Below are 9,776 nucleotides of genomic sequence, written 5' to 3'. Positions count from 1 at the left end.
ATTTTCAATCCTAGAAAAAATAATAAGGTGAAGTTGGCAAACAAAGATGGGGCTTTCATGCAAATGTCTTTGGTAATTAAGGGGAGGGTGCTAAATGTGCAATATTCCTTCTAAGCAGAATTGTTTCTAAATTCAGGGGTATGTTCACACTGCAGTCTATGAGGCAACAGCTGTTCTTAAGAGGACGCTGTCAATGTTGATAAGTTACTTTTAAAACGAAATCTGTTTGCTGAGCTCATGTTGTTTGGGAAACTATAAAGAACAAAATCTTTAATGCATTTTTTTTCTTTGAAAAAAAGGGAAAAATCCTATCAATTGCAAGCAAAAGCAGTTTTTGCAAAGCCCACAACCTAGAGCGATCCTAGGGTAGGATCATTTCAATGAGGGAAGGAGGGAATTACAAAGCAGATGGAAACTCTGCGTCCTTAATCTGTGGGTAACAGTGTAAATTCTGCAAATGCACCAATTGCATTGTTTCATTTTTTTGTTGGGGTGACTTAGTGCAAGACTGAAAGATGTTTTGAATAGCTGCCCTTGTGTTTGTTTTCCAGGACACACGATTTATTGTGGGTCTGCTTGTTGAGAGTGATATTCTGGCCAAAACACTTTGGACATCGTTCTTTATTTCATGTGTTAGTTTGGGCATTGTTTAACTACCCGGGTAGAACAAAGCATGTCATCTAGTGTCTGATGGGACTATACAGTTCTGGCCTTAGGGAAAATGTGTGAGAAATGATTTTCTCTCTTGACTGTGCTATGCTTCTTCATCCTACTCAATTCTATATTTGTTTAATCTTATTCAAGGGCCCAAACCAGGCCAAAGACAGACCCAGTCAATGACATTGTTTTCTTGTAACTTTTGTCTTTTTTAGACACTTACCAGTTTCTTGTCTCATCACCATGGGGGCCTTTGCTGGGTATAGAATCAGAGTGCTAGAGAGTGTGTGTGAATATATATATATATATATATATATATATATATATATATATATATAATATAAATTTGTTTATTTTAATTGGAGGCTAATTACTTTACAATATTGTATTGGTTTTGCCATACATCAACATGAATCAGTTCTAATGAGGTAGAGAGTACATTTTTAAAGTTTCCTTGTCCAGCTTCTATTAAATACACATTTCTGTCTCCTATTTTTGACTGATGATCTAATCTCTGCTCAGACATTACATCTGGGGACAGTTTTAATTGTTAGAAAATAAATTTTCTCTCCTATTAAACAAAAACTAGTTTTACCTTGAAATTTTTACCATTTGAGCTACCCAGGAAGCCCCCAAAGTGAAAGTGAAAGTCACTCAGTTGTTACAAGTCTTTGTGACCCCCAAGGAATTCTCCAGGCCAGAATACTGGAGTGGGTAGCCTTTCCCTTCTCCAGGGGATCTTCCCAACCCAGGGATCGAACCCACATCTCCAAAATTGCAGGAGGATTCTTTACCAGCTGAGCCATTACCTAATAGTTACAGTTTTACCCTCTGCACTAACAGAATAATCCCACTTGGTTGCGTAATTAAGGACTGTGAACTCAAACCTTAACACCTTGACACAGCAAGCCTATCAAGAACTCAACTCGTGTTGGAGGCATCTGCCAAGATGGTGAATCAGAAACATAAAAAAGAGGGACTTCCCTGGCAGTCCAGTAGTTAAGACTCTGTGCTTCTACTGTAGGAGGCACAAGTTCTATCCCTGGTTGGAGAACTAAGATTGCACATGCTGTGCTGTCAAAAAAAAAAAAAAAAAAATCAAAATCAAAGACCAAACAAAAAACTCCATATGACCAAGGAACCTTCGTAACAGCTCTGAAAGTAGACCTTTGGTTCTCTTCCATACAAGAAAGAAATAAAATTTATATTTTGAAAAACAATAGCAACAACAACAAAAAAAACAAAAGAACTCAACTCAAATTTTGCACTGGAGAGTTAGAGTCTTTTTAGGATGTTCAACTTGAAGATAGTAAGGACTGAGCAAAACATCATCAATTTTGTGTCACATGTGTACCCAATGATTATTGGGTAGAAGAGTAATTCAGCTTTTTGAATATGTCCCCAAAAGGCAAAATTGGAACCAATGGCTGGAAACCAGTGGCAGGCAGAGTCTATAGATTAACCAAATGATAAACATGACCTGTTCCTCATTAGGAGAGCATCTCAGATTGAATAGTTGGATTTGGTGACTTCTAAGGAGCTATGGGCTTCCCTGGTGGCTCAGATGGTAAAGAATCTGCTTGCAATGCAGGAGACCCTGGTTTGATCCTTGGGTTGGGAAGATCCCCTGGAGAAGGGAATGGCAACCCATTCCACTATTCTTGCCTGGAGAATCCCATGGAGCCTGGTAGGCTACTGTCCATGAAGTCACAAAGAGTCAGACATGACTGAGTGACTATCAGATCACAAGGAGCTATAGAATTGTTACAAATCTAACAGGAATATTAAAAAATAGTAATATATTTAGAAGATATATAATATTGTATAGCTATGAAATATGAGGTGGGAGTATAATGGAGAACTGTTAGAGGAGACTGAGAGAAGAAAAATAAGTTGGTAAATTTAAGATAGATGATCTGGCTCATGAAAGTTAATATAATAGTAATTTTTAAAAAAATCTGTTTTATCATGATATAATATGTAAAATAAATAGACCAACTTTGTTTACATGGTGATGAGTTTTGACAGATTTAGGCATTTATGTAACCATCCCCACAAAATACAGGAGATTTCTACACTTGCCCCCAAAATTTCCTTTGTTCCCTTTCCCATTCAAATCTCATTTCATGCCAGCATTATGTTTTTGAGATCTTCATGTATTTCTGTGTGTATTATAGTACATTCCCTTTTTGGGGGGAGGCCATGTGACCTGCAGGATCTTCCACAACCAGGGATTGAACCAGGCCCTACAGTGAAAGTGCTGAATCTTAACCACTTGTCCACCAGGGAATTCCCTCAATAGTTTATTCCATTTTATCGCTGAATAGTATTCCATTGTATGGATATACTGTAACTTGTTTATCCATTCATCATTTGATGGGCATTTACATTGTTTCCAGTTTTTGGCCATTGTGAGTAAAACTACTATGAACATTCAGGTCTGAATATTTTTGTGGATGTATGTTTTCATTTCTCTTGGGTAAATACTTAGAAGTTGAATTTTTGAGTCATAGAGAAAGTTATGTTTAACTTTATAAGAAAACACCAAACTAATTTCCAAAGTAGTTGTTCAGTTCAGTTCAGTTGGTTAGTTGTGTCCGACTTTTTACAATCCCATGGACTGCAGCGTGCCAGGCTTCCATCACCAACTTCCATCACCAACTTCCATCACCAACTCCTGGAGTTTACTCAAACTCATGTCAGTAATGCCATCCAACCATCTCAGACTCTATTGTCCCCTTCTCCTTCTGCCTTCAATCTTTCAGCATCAGAGTCTTTTCCAATGAGTCAGTTCTTCACATCATGTGGCCAAAGTATTGGAGTTTCAGCTTCAGTATCAGACCTTCCAATGAATATTCAGGACTGATTTCCTTTAGGATGGACTGGTTGGATCTCCTTGCAGTTGAAGGGATTCTCAAGAGTCTTCTCCAACATCACAGTTTAAAAGCATCAATTCTTTGGCACTCAGCTTTCTTTATAGTCCAACTCTCCATACTGGAAAAACCATAGCTTTGACTAGAGGGACCTTTGAAGGCAAAGTAATGTCTCTGCTTTTTAATATGCTGTCTGAGTTCAGTTCAGTTCTTCAGTCATGTCTGACTCTTTGCAACCCCATGAATCGCAGCACGCCAAGCCTCCCTGTCCATCACCAACTCCCAGAGTTCACTCAGACTCACGTCCATGGAGTCAGTGATGCCATCCAGCCATCTCATCCTCTGTCGTCCCCTTCTCCTCCTGCCCCCAATCCCTCCCAGCATCAGAGTCTTTTCCAATGAGTCAACTCTTCGCTTGAGGTGACCAAAGTACTGGAGTTTCAGCTTCAGTATCAGACCTTCCAATGAATATTCAGGACTGATTTCCTTTAGGATGGACTGGTTGGATCTCCTTGCAGTTGAAGGAATTCTCAAGAGTCTTCTCCAACACCACAGTTCAAAAGCATCAATTCTTCAGTGCTCAGCCTTCTTCACAGTCCAACTCTCACATCCATACATGACCACAGGAAAAAACATAGCCTTGACTAGATGAACCTTTGTTGGCAAAGTAATGTCTCTGCTTTTGAATATGCTATCTAGGTTGTTCATAACTTTTCTCTCAAGGAGTAAGCATCTTTTAATTTCATGGCTGCAGTCACCATCTGCAGTGATTTTTGAGCCCAGAAAAATAAAGTCAGCCACTGTTTCCATTGTTTCCCCATCTATTTGCCATGAAGTGATGGGACGGGGTGCCATGGTCTTAGTTTTCTGAATGTTGAGCTTTAAGCCAACTTTTTCACTCTCCTCTTTCACTTTCATCAAGAGGCTCTTTAGTTCTTCTTTGCTTTCTGCCATAAGTGTGGTGTCATCTCCATATCTGAGGTTATTGATATTACTCCCGGCAATCTTGATTCCAGCTTGTGCTTCATCCAGTCCAGCATTTCTCATGATGTGCTCTGCATATAAGTTAAATAAGCAGGGTAACAATATACAGCCTTGACATACTCCTTTCCAGATATGGAACCAGTCTGTTGTTCCATGTCTAGTTCTAACTGTTGCTTCTTGACATGCATACAGATTTCTCAGGAGGCAGGTCAGGTACCAGTGTATATACCCAGCAGTAGTATATGAGAGTCCAGTTCTCTCATATACCTGTCAACATTTGGTATGGTCAGTCTTATTAATTTCAACCATTCTAATGGGTATGAAGTGCTATATTACTGAGGCTTTAGTCGGCATTTCTCCACCGAATAATGATCTGAATCTTTCCTTGTTGGCTATTTGTATATATTCTTTCATGAAGGTGGACCTGCCTTTTCTAAGGTAACTGCCAGATATAACAATGGTAGGGTATTTTTATATGTAGAGCAGGGCTAGGAGACTTTTTCTGTAAAGGATCAGATGGCAATTATTTCCACCTTTGAGGTCCATATGTGCTGTGTGCTAAGTCACTTCAGTCATGTCTAACACTTTGTGACCCCATGAACTGTAGCCCTCCAGGCTCCTCTGTCCCTGAAATTCTCCAGGCAAGAATACTGGAGTGGGTTGCCCTGCCGTCCTCCAGGGGATCTTTCCAACCCAGGGGTGGAATCTGCATCTCTTATTTCCCCTGCATTGGCAGGCAGGTTCTTTACCACTAGCATCACCTGGGTATTCTTGCAGCTACTTAGCTCTGATATGGTAACATGAAAGCAGCCATAGACTGTATACCCGTGTGTTCTGATAAAGCTTTATTTACCAAAAAAAAAAAAAAAAAACAACCAAACAAACCAGATGATGGGTCAGGTTTGGCTGAACCCTGGTCTAGACGAATGGTATAAATCCATTTTGTGGGAAATAGCTCCTCTGCTTATACCACCTTTTTCAGAAGTTAAAGACAGCCTTGAGTGGAGATGCTCCTCTGCATTTAGCTATGCTAAGCAAATGAGAATTGGTAATGGTGAGAGCTAAGGAAAAGAAGGCTGGACACCCTCAGAATGGCCTTCATATATCCTGAGTAATTTTTTTTTCTTTTCCATTTTATTTTATTTTTTAACTTTACAATATTGTATTGGTTTTGCCATATATCAACATGAATCCGCCACAGGTATACATGTGTTCCCCATCCTGAACCCTCCTCCCACCTCCCTCCCTGTACCATCCCTCTGGGTCGTCCCAGTGTACCAGCCCCAAGCCTCCAGTATCATGCATCAAACCTGGACTGGCAACTCATTTCATATATGATATTGTACATGTTTCAATGTCATTTCCCCAAATCATCCCACCCTCTCCCTCTCCCACAGAGTCCCAAAGACTGTTCTATACATCTGTGTCTCTTTTGCTGTCTCGTATACAGGGTTATTGTTACCATCTTTCTAAATCCCATATATATGCGTTAGTATACTGTATTTGTGTTTTTCTTTCTGGCTTACTTCACTCTGTATAATAGACTCCAGTTTCATCCACCTCATTAGAACTGATTCAAATGTATTCTTTTTAATGGCTGAGTAATACTCCACTGTGTATATGTACCACAGCTTTCTTATCCATTCATCTGCTAATAAATGACCCAATCAAAAAATGGGCCAATTAAAAAATGGGCCAAAGAACTAAATAGACATTTCTCCAAAGAAGACATACAGATGGCTAACAAACACATGAAAAGATGCGCAACATCACTCATTATCAGAGAAATGCAAATCAAAACCACTATGAGGTACCATTTCATGCCAGTCAGAATGGCTGCAATCCAAAAGTCTACAAGCAATAAATGCTGGAGAGGGTGTGGAGAAAAGAGAACCCTCTTACACTGTTGGTGGGAATGCAAACTAGTACAGCCACTATGGAGAACAGTGTGGAGATTCCTTAAAAAACTGGAAATAGAACTGCCTTATGACCCAGCAATCCCACTGCTGGGCATACTCACTGAGGAAACCAGAATTGAAAGACACACATGTACCCCAATGTTCATTGCAGCACTGTTTATAATAGCCAGGACATGGAAGCAACCTGAGTAATTTTTAAAAGTGTTAGTTATTTAAAAATGCAAGGTTTATAGGCAGGAAGAATTAGCATCATCACCAGGAAGTCCTTCTGAGAACAGTCCAGAGGAGTGTGGGTAGCTTTGCCTTTCAGCATTCTGGTGCCAATTTGTACTACAGTGAAAGGAGATTTTTGCTCCAGTGTTCAGGTCATATACATGAGAACTTTGTCTCAGCAGTGATAAGTTGTTGTTAACTTTTTGATGATTCATTTACATATAAACTTTGAATCTTGCTAATAGTAAGTTGGGGTCTGAAATGTTCATCCCAAGAAGAATCTCAGTTCAGTTCAGTTCAGTTCAGTCGCTCAGTCGTGTCCGACTCTTTGCGACCCCATGAATCGCAGCATGCCAGGCCTCCCTGTTCATCACCAACTCCCGGAGTTCACTCAGACTCAACATCCATAGAGTCAGTGATGCCATCTAACCGTCTCATCCTCTGTCGTCCCCTTCTCCTCTTGCCCCTAATCCCTCCCAGCATCAGAGTTTTTTTTCCAATGAGTCAACTCTTTGCATGAGGTGGCCAAAGTACTGGAGTTTCAGCTTTAGCATCATTCCTTCCAAAGAAATCCCAGGGCTGATCTCCTTCAGAATGGACTGGTTGGATCTCCTTGCAGTCCAAGGGACTCTCAAGAGTCTTCTCCAGCATCACAGTTCAAAAGCATCAATTCTTCAGCGCTCAGCCTTCTTCACAGTCCAACTCTCACATCCATACATGACCACAGGAAAAACCATAGCCTTGACTAGACGGACCTTTGTTGGCAAAGTAATGTCTCTGTTTTTCAATATGCTATCTAGGTTGGACATAACTTTCCTTCCAAGGAGTAAGCGTCTTTTAATTTCATGGCTGCAGTCACCGGTGATCTGTGGTGATTTTGGTGCCCCCCAAAATAAAGTCTGACACTATTTCCACTGTTTCCCCATCTATTTCCCATGAAGTATTGGGACTGGATGCCATGATCTTCGTTTTCTGAATGTAGTTACACCTAAATCAGAGTTGGGTAGAAGAGGAGACATTGTTCTCTATGTAGAAAGAAGATCTATTTGATTTCACTTATCCTTCCAGAGATAGACCATGTTTGGCAATCCAAAAAAGAGGGGATATATGTATATGTACAGCTGATTGACTTTTCTGTACAGCAGAAACTAATACAACATTGTAAAGCAATTATACTCCAAAAAAAATTTTTGAAAAGAGGAGGCCATGTTTTTCCTAGTTGACTCCTAATAGCTTTTCTCTTATCCATTTGATAGTTTCAACTTTTTAAAAAAGCAAATACAAAGTTTAGATAGAAAAGTCAATAATGTAAAGGAGATGTATGGTCATATAAACAGATTTTATGATAAGCTTAAATGACCCCCAGGAAAATGGAAGCCAAACAATTTTATCTACTCAGACATTTTCAGTGTCTGAAAATCCTGAAATTTCTCCACTGGTTGGCCACACGCCTGCCTATTTGGCCATCCTTTTGTCCCGCCTGCCAGACTCACCATTTTCCTTCTGTAAGGTTTAGAGAATGCTGTTATTTGCTGGCAGAAAGTGCTTCCAGATAGTCCTCTTTCCCTCTGCAACTCCATGATCATTCTTCTCAATTTAGAATTTTTGTCAAGTACTTACTATGTGACCAGCTCTGTACCAGATTCTGTGGGGTATACAAAGATAATAAAACACTTGATTGCTATTTTCCCCATCTTTAAAATCTCACCAAATATGAAGCAAAATTTTATCTGTTAATTTTCTTTTATATATTGATTAATTTCCTTTAGGCTTGTAATTTTCTGGGCCTCAGAAGCTCTTGAAAGTTTTGTTAGAATTTTGTATTTGACTCACTTATCTATCATGATTAATTTTCTTTTTTCAGTAATCAGAGAAGGTTAGAGACCATGATCATCTTCAAGGTAGGGACATATCATTTATATCTTTATTCACAAAAAACATGATGCATAGTATATCTCAAGGTAAATTTCTTGAATTAACCTGAATTGGCAGAGAAAAGACAGATTTGTCTTGGGTGAAATTTTGGCTTTGTGCTGTTCTCAGTCGTGTCCACTTCTTTGTGACCCCATGGACTGTAGCCCGCTAGGCTCCTCTGTCCATGGGATTCTCCAGGCAAGAATACTGGAGTGGGTTGCCATTTCCTCCTCCAGAGGATCTTCCCAACCCAGGGATTGAACCCTTGTCTCTTACATCTCTTGCATTAGCAGGTGGATTCTTTACCACAGTAACTGATTCATTAGGTAAAAGAGAGGAAGCATATCTAAAATACATATATTTTTTCACGTGTAATAAATCTAGTGGTAAAGCACTTTAGGAATTGTTACTTACCAAAATATTTTGAATGATTTAAGGAGTTAGAAGAGAGTAGCCAAAGTACTAAATATAGAGATCGTGAACACAAATATTGATAGAATATGTAGAGATGGTTAGAATTTAGTTAGAAAATGATTTGTTCAGGTAAAGAAAAAGAGGGTGAGACAAAATGAAATCCTTCATCACATATTCCAGCCTGTGAGGAATAGAGCCAGTAGCTAGTTTTAGGTGCCAGACCCAGAATTAGCCTCTGCTTAGCTTGAACATGTGAACAGATTAGAACATCCCGTGAACATTCTGAGTAAGACTTCTTTAAATTTATTGCAACTGACTTTCAGAATTCTGGCATTTTTCTTTTATTCCTACCACTTTGACTCTGAACATTTCAGTTTGTAAAGTAGATTTTACCACATGTTACCTATGGATTCTAGGTTAAAAAATAAATCAGAAATATCTCAGACTTACAGGTGTGCCTGCTTACTCCTTGAAGACATTAATAACTCAGAGAATGGAAGCCTTCCTTGTCCATTCCAATCTCCTCCCTCTCCATCAACCCCCAGTTACTTTAACTGAGGCTAGGAGGGTAGGGGAGAAGCTGTGTGCTCCCTCCTCCTTTCTCATCCCCACCCTGCTTATTCATCTCTGAACTCCTGCATTAGAGGAAAAGGTATACATTTTGCTCTACAAATTTATTTATTCATTTTCTCTTTCAGGTTGTTGGTTTGACATTGGCATTTCAATATACTCTATTTTGCCTTGGTGTATAGAACATAGAGAATCTTTTTCATTATGTTTGGTTCTTCCATCTCTACCTGGG

The sequence above is a fragment of the Bos javanicus genome, chromosome X (assembly GCF_032452875.1).
Source record: "Bos javanicus breed banteng chromosome X, ARS-OSU_banteng_1.0, whole genome shotgun sequence".
In the NCBI taxonomy this organism is placed as follows: domain Eukaryota; kingdom Metazoa; phylum Chordata; class Mammalia; order Artiodactyla; family Bovidae; genus Bos; species Bos javanicus.
Note: the sequence above shows the minus strand (reverse complement) of the source record.